This window comes from Phodopus roborovskii, unplaced genomic scaffold (genome assembly GCF_943737965.1).
Source record: "Phodopus roborovskii unplaced genomic scaffold, PHOROB, whole genome shotgun sequence".
Classification (NCBI taxonomy): domain Eukaryota; kingdom Metazoa; phylum Chordata; class Mammalia; order Rodentia; family Cricetidae; genus Phodopus; species Phodopus roborovskii.
In genome coordinates this window covers 13,825,312-13,833,525 of record NW_026125391.1, presented here as the reverse complement: position 1 = coordinate 13,833,525, position 8,214 = coordinate 13,825,312, and positions in this window count along the sequence as shown.

The following is an 8,214-nucleotide window of genomic DNA, read 5'->3' as shown; positions in this document are numbered from 1 at the left end:
AGATGGAAATTTCGGGTGGTCCCGTGTGGGTAGGCAGGTCTCCTTTGTTCAGAGTTGCTCTGAGATGTTTCCGATGTAGGCTGGACCTTTGGCTCCACCCTCTGTCCCAGTGCTCAACCAGAGCAGCAGGACCCTGGGTAGGGTAGGGCACAGGGTAGGAGGGGTAGGCTGGTGGTAAGGATGGGTGGGGGTGTATCAGAGCTCCAAGGGTGCTCTTGATGTGGACCGGAGACAGGAGCAGCAGGATCAGGGGCCAACTCAGGGAGTTCCTTCGGAGGAAGGGGGGAAATAGGTTGTAGGGGATAGGCATCCCCAATTGGGCCCAGACTCACCTCTGGCCAATAGCTGGCAGAAGAGGACAAGGGCTGAACTGGGACTTGAGACGGTTTTGCAGGATAGTTGTATCTCCCTGGAAACTGGAACTCTCCAGCTGAGGCCTCTTTCTTTAGCAGAGGCTCGGATTTGGGGGTCCAGGATCTTGCCCGCAGGAACTCAGAGTCCAGATATTTAAATCTTATCATATGGTTCCTTTACACTTCAGTGTGATACTGTGTTAAGAAGAAATTAATGAGGTATTTATGAAATTCAAGGTTCACCCCTGACAAATGACTAGATTCTTCAGAGACTTTCTTTCCTCTAGACCACACAAGACTAATTTTAATCACGCTTCTCAGATGTCCTTCAAATCAAGTCTACTATTATATTTTCAAAACTAACATCTATGCTCAATTTATTTGTTACTGTTGACAGTTACTCCTTTGAGACTTAAACATGACAATGATGTCTGTCTTAAAGCTTTTTGCAAAAGTATATGTGATCATACAAAAATTTGTTAAGGACTTGGGTCTACACTTATTAAGTTTTATTTTATATAGTTAACATACACATCTGCCATAAATTAAAGAAAATATCATTCTTCAAATTTCTTTTCATTTTTATAAGACATTCTGCTTTTCTCATTTTAATTTCAACCCTGAGAGTCATTGGGGTAATTTGCTAACTATATCAGATCCATCCTAATGAGTACTCTGTGGTATTGCAATGAGTATTGAGTCTTTAAAAGCACTTCACCACTACAGAGTTATGCCAAATTCTTAAAACAACAACAACAACTTACACTATGTCAAATCAGCTAGACAAATGCAATTGCTTCACAGTATTCAGGGTGTGTCTTCACAGTATTCAGTGTGTGTGTGGGGTATACATGTGTATTTATGGGTGCTTGTGCACATGTATGTACACATGTGTAGAGGTCACAAGTTAGTGTCAGGAGGCTTTTTCTATCACTCTGCACCTTGTGTTTTTAGGTAGGGTCTTTCACTGAATCTGGAGCTCACTGATTGGTTACACTGGCTGTCCTTTGAGTTTCAGAGACCTTGCTGTCCATGCCCTGCACTGGGGTGAAAACAATCACTTCTGTAACGGGTCATTGCTGGGATCTGAATCCATGTTCTCATGCTTTCACAGCTAGCACTTTAATGACATCTCTTCAGTCCATGCATTCATGACGTGAAAAAAATACTAATTCAATATAACACATATTAAGCAACTGCTTTATTTGGTAATACTAGTATGAACTGATGCTTTGTAAAATTTAGACATAAATTTCCCATGTAAAATTGGAGTTTCAGTTAAGCACATGCATTCCTGTTTGTCATCAAGTTTCAACACATTAGAAAATATTTTAGCATCTATTATGCCATGTCCATAGTGAGAACTCTAAAACTGTGGTTGTATAAAAAAAATAAAAATATATCAAGACAATTTCTAAATGTGTCTTTTCATTTATTTTCCTCTGTTTCAATTATATATATATATATATATATATATATATTTAAATTTAACTTCTTTATTGATTCTTTGGGATTTTCACATCATGAACTCCAATTGCTCTCCCTTCTCTATTTCCCCATATCCTCCCCTCATCCTCACAGTGCCCTCCACAAATAAGAATAAAACAAAAGAAAACAAAAATTCTCTTTGGCTCTCCATCTCCCTGCCTCTTCAACACCTCTTCGTTTGTCCTGGTGGCATTGGGGTACTCGATGTGTCATATAGTATAACCCCTTTGTCTAATCAGTTTAACTAGCAAATGTTCATTGCAAAATGTCACTGATCTGGCTCAAGGATCACTTCATCTTGCTGAAACTCCTCTAGGATATCCTGTCAAGGCTCTGAAATTCCATGGGTATTTCTCCACAGGGCCAGTTTCTTCAAGAGCTCCAGAAGGACCTAGAAGGGGAGGATTTTAGGGTGGGCGAACTCAAGCCCCAGCTATGGGCCTAAGTGGTAACTTATCTGATCAGTCCAGGCACATGGGGCCACCTGCCTCAGGTGAGAGGAAGAGTCAGCTCCCCTATGCCTATGCCATCAGGGTCAGTTCTCCCTAGTCTGTGGTGAGGGGTGGGGCCAAGTCTCCTGAGAGCACGAGCCAGCTCTCCTGTGAGGGTCAGGGCCAGCTCTCTTGCCAAAGTGTTCAGTGAGAGTCAAGGTCAGCTTTCTCTGGGCCAGCAAAGAACAGAGCCTACTCAGCATGGTTCTCAGAGATGACACAGACCACAGATTCAACCCAGTCCCTAGCTGTAGCTGGACCATGGACCCTGACATGGCTCTAGAAGCAGCTTGGGCTAGGATGACATTTTGGCTCTGGGTAGAAGCGCTGGCCCCTCAGGTCAGAGTAGTTCTGCTTTCAGTCAACCATATTCCTAAAGCTTCTATCACAGAACAGATGCTCCAGCTCACGTGCTGCAGCAAGCTGATGGGGCACACCATGGAGAGCCTAATCCACATGACAGCACAGGGGAAATATAAAGAAATTGAAGCATAGATATCAAGAGAATGTTCAATAGCAGAGACTGCAGGATGGTGCCTTGCTAAGTTTGTAAGTGATTTGACCAAATGTGTTATGTTTGAATATTACACATTTACCAATTAAACATAAATATTTCTTATCATAGGTAAATCACAAATTGAATTTTATAGCATCTTTGAAAAAAATTTGAGTGTGACTTTTCATGCGGAGAAACATTTCACACGAAAACACATGATCACTAAGCTAATTAAGAAACAGTATAAAACCATTTTATATCAGATTTCCTTCCATAGACCCTTTCTTTACCCTTGGAATTTCATTTGGCACTATGCAGTTTGGCCCAAAGTCAATATATATATATATATATATATATATATATATATATATATATATCCAGAGACTAAGGAATTTAATAACTATTTTTGCCAAATAGTAGAATCCCAATCAATAGCTCTGTTCATCCTCTCCCTTTATTTCGGTGCATTCTTTTTATATCTATAAAACAGACATTGTATACTTTTTGGCTCCAAAGTCATTTACTTAGCTCGGGCATGACACTGCCAGTTGCTTGGAGACTCCTGCTATTCTCTGGGAGCTTCTCAAGCTGTTGGCTGTAGCCTTGATGACCCAGGCAAGCTTCACTTAGTGGTCTAAAGATTGGTAGCTTGTCAACCAAAACCAAGGGGACAACATGGCCTTATGTGGCCAGTGCTAAGTAGAAACAAATAAAAAGGGATATTCTGGGAAAGTGCGGTTCAGCGTTACCAAGTTGACACTTTACAAAGGACTTCGATGTAGAGTACCACAAGGTAGAGTTGCTGGAAGGGTGGACAATTGTAATGTGCACATCATGCATTAGAACACAAAGTACTGGTTGGAGATAATTGTAAGCTCCACTTTCTCTAGAGGAAAACCTTATGTGTGCAGAAGATTAACAGAGGTTATGACCTGAAAGACTCTAATGTTCTTTTGTATTAACATTTGCTCTTAAAATCTAAATATTCAAGTGTAAAAAAAAATGTGTGATCTATGGCTAAATGAAAAGTCAGAAAAAACCAGAACTACAGCCAGCCAGCCAGAACATAAACAGAAAGAAAGAGAAAACAAGAGATTAGGACAGATAAATTTGAAAGATAATTACTTAAATCCCCAGACCGGTTTTAAATTTGTCTTTTTTTTTTTTTTTTTTTAACATATTAAAGGGACAAAGGGACATGTTATTTTCCTGTATAATCAACATTTAAATTCTTGTGGCTAGGGAGATAATAAAGCACTTTTTACAAAGAGCTTGCCAAGCAAGCATGAGAGCCTGAATTTGAAAGCCTGCATCCATGTATGCAGATGAACACCACTGCATCAAACCAGCCATGAACGGTTGAGATAGGTGGACTGGGGGGCCTTGGTGGTCACCAGCTTAGCTCCATGTTCAGTGGGAGACTTTGTCCCAAGGGAATAAGGCAGAGAGTGACAGCGTAGTGTCCCCATCATCCTCTTTTGGTCTCCGTATGTGCACATGACACTCACACATCTACACAGACGTATCACTTAAACTAATGCAGACATATCATACACATATACTTAAAATTTAAACTCTTCACAGAATTTTTTATCTCCCTTTTCTATTGACTCACATAGTTCATCAAGAAGGCTACCATTTCTGATTATTCATAATAATTATATACATGCACACACACACACGTGTGTGTGTGTTTTAAATACACTTCTTTATCAAACTGAAGTTTCTCTTTATTTCTAGTTTATTGAGAATTTTGTCAAGAATGACTCATGATTTCTCAAATTGTATTTTGGTCCAATATGTTTACTGCATCTAATGATACAATCCTGGAAAATTTCTTTTACAATCTGTTGATAACAGAGATAATATTAATTAATTTTCTAATATTGAGAAAGTCCTGAATACCTTGGATGAATAGTTTTCTGCTTGTTTGTTGTTTTGTAGAACTGTAATATCTATGTTTACAAGAAATACTGATTTGTGGTTTTCAGTTCTTATAATATCTTTGCTTGGGCATTAGACTAATTCTGGCCTTATGGAAGGAGCATGGAATATTTTCTTTGATTTTGTCTCCTGATATTGATTAAGGAGACATAGTAATTTCATCTGTAGATGCTGGATTCATCAGTGAACTTACAAGATTGGTGTTTTATGTATTAGTTAATTATTATTTATTCACTCAAATTCTAGATACTGACTTACTTAGATTAAATATTTATTTACTAAATGTTCATACCCCCCATGCCTCCATGAGTTTTCTTTCCTCATTTAACTAAAGAAGAGGCAAAGAAAGAGGGTAGTGGGGAGAAGATGAAAGGACAACTATATGCAGATTTGCTAATGTTATTTTTCAGATTAACTGCCACTTCAAATTACAAAATCTCCTGTGCTTGAAACTATCACTATGCTCAGCACTTTCTGGAGAAGTCTTGTCATAGGAAGAGAATGTTGAAAAACAGGGTCCCCCAGGGGACCACTAAACTTTGACAGAGGCTTGACAGTCCTTGAAATTATATCACCAACTCTTAGAAAACCTGCTGCTTCAAAGAGAAAGGACATAGGCAATGAGTTATTTATAAACTCTCTCATTGGAGGCAATAGTGTCATGATGATTTCAAAGACCAAATCACGGCTTGTAGTTCTCCAGTGTTCTGAAGACAGCAAGAACTTTGTTGAACTGGATGGGTCACTCTTGGACCTATGTTGAAATCTAATAACACTCATGGTTTATTTCCCTTCCATTTAAACAACTTTGAGAGAATTTCTAGTAAATTAAGGTCATTGATGTGTATTATTAAAAGAAACGTGGTAGCATGCATTCACAATACATTACTGCCATCTCGTCTCACAGTATTCAAATTTTTCTAGTGTAAAGTTCCATCATTCACAATGTTCCCTTTCTGTAAGTGAAAGTTCTTAAAGGGGCACAACATGCATGAGACACTCAACAAACCTTCCTTACTGTGACGATAGTCAAAAAAGACACAAATGGTGATCTTGCAGGATCATTCCAATGTAAATGCTTTACAGACAAAAACAAACAGTAAAGGTAAATTTAATAAAAAACATTGTTACTCCTTGGTAAATATATACAGATTTTTTAAATATTAGAAATACTATTCTATAATTTTCAAATGATTTTACTTATGTATATGTGCATATGTATGTCTCACTGTTGGCATATATGTTCTTAAACATAAACCACATCTCCAGTATGAATTTAATATTTTTGAGACACAAACTAACTAAATATCCCAGGCTGGATTTAATTTCATGATTTTTCTTTTTCTGCCTTTGAAACATTGATAGTATAGGAGTATATACCACTACACCTAACCTCAAAAACTATTTGGGAATATATTCAAAATACAATTTAAAAATCTATTGGAAGAATTTGAAATATAGATACATGAAAATGCATTATGAGGAAATCCAACAGTTCAAAATGTAGAAACTATGTCTTGCTATACTAAAAGTATGCGAAAATAAATTATTAAGATATAAGCTGTGTCCCTTAAATACAACTTTGAAGACTTTAGGAACATGATACCAGAAATCTTTAAACATAAAACTTGATGACTGTTATCATGTATTAGAGGAATAATAAAATATATTTATTTATGCTATGATATGGGTAAAGCAGTCAGCTACAGCCAAGACTTATGTATATCTGTTTTATTCTCTTGGTGATGGGAATCAAGGGCAAAGATCCTGAACAGTTCATTGGCTATGTACATAGACATTTGTAGTAAGGCAATAAACTCAAATGTAGGCTATTGTCATTGGCAATGAAAACAAAATAAGTTGAAGCCTTTCCACAGCTATCATTTGTAGGAAGCCTTCTCTCCAGAAGATACAATGTTTCTTAAATTAGGGTTATGTTCATGTAAGTTGTACAAGAAAAATAGCAAGATGATGTAATATTGTATCTGTGTCTCATACCAGGTTTATCACACCTAATGTAGGACTTTGGAGTTGCTGCTAAACGTTGGGAATATACTTACATTCTCTGTGTGTCCCTGGGGGGAAATACACTTTTTCTGCTACAACATATTACTATCATTTCAGTACTTCACACAAAAATGTAGAGTAGACAGAATACTAGCAACCACATAGAGAGCCTGTGATTTCTTAGCCAGGACTTGTTATTGCCTTAGTAAAAAAAAAAAAAAAAAAAAATAGTGTGTGTTACTATTTTTTGTACTTCTTTCTAAATTCTTTGAAGACTCTTAATAGGGGCATTGGAGTCTCCCATAATATAAGCAAGTAAACAGTGCCAATGGAATAAAGAATCTAAGACAGAAAAAAACAGAGCTTAAAGAAATAAGACCTTCCTAGTTAGGTTAGGCTTCAAGGAAATAAGGGAAGGAGAACATCCAAGAAACAACAAGAATATTTATAAAGATCCCAATGTGGAGGACCAAGGACAGAAAGAGCACATGGCTAGAGTGAAGTGAGTAGGGTGAATAATGCCCCATGTGAATTGAAGCTGAGGAGAGGCAGATGAAGACAAGCCTTGTGGCCTGTGCTAGGAGCTTTATGCAAAGGAGCAAGCTGGTCACATTTCTATTTCAAAATCACTTTGAAGCCCTTGTAAGAGTTGATAGGAATAAGGATTCAGAGAACAAGCTGTGGCTGACAGTCATCCCAAGTAGAGAAGTCTCACTTAAACTTCTATGGGTTACCTATTATAAGATGTGCTGTACACAAGGACTGAGGTAAACTTCCTAGAACAGGGACATCAAAATATTTAATAATTTTTTCTTGGATAAAGTTGGCCACTGGCTTCATGTAGAATATCAGGGTATGCCTGTAACCTCCCTGCTAATATGCTGTACACACAACTAAGAATCTACATACTTTGAGTCCTTACTAAATTGTATCTTGAGAGGAAAGAGAAAAAGTGAAACTTCCTATCAAACATTAGTTTACATGAAAGTTTTTAAAATAAAATGTTTTTCTCCAATTCTAGTAATTCATCTGTTGCATTGTCTTAATTGAATTCAAATTATAGCTATAAAAATGAAGTGTTTCAAAAGCTTTAAATATTTGTGTTAAATAGCCACAGTCATGGACCACATACAGAGACATCACAGTAGAGGAGGAATCTGGGACAGTGACAGTGTGAGTCCATTTGTTGTGGATGAATGTTTCCTTCCACCTTCACAAATATGAAAATAACCCCAAGAGTACAGCTGTAGCACTCATGATTTACAGCCTGTGATCTCTCCAGCTACACTCTTATGAGGGATTCCCAACATTAGTAAACAGCTTTTAACTAAGAGTCCATTGCAATATTGTACCAACTGACAAAAGAAGATGTTGTCAAATAGATACTGTTCAGTTTTAAATTATTGTCACTGATGTTAATTGTCCTGGTTGTGTA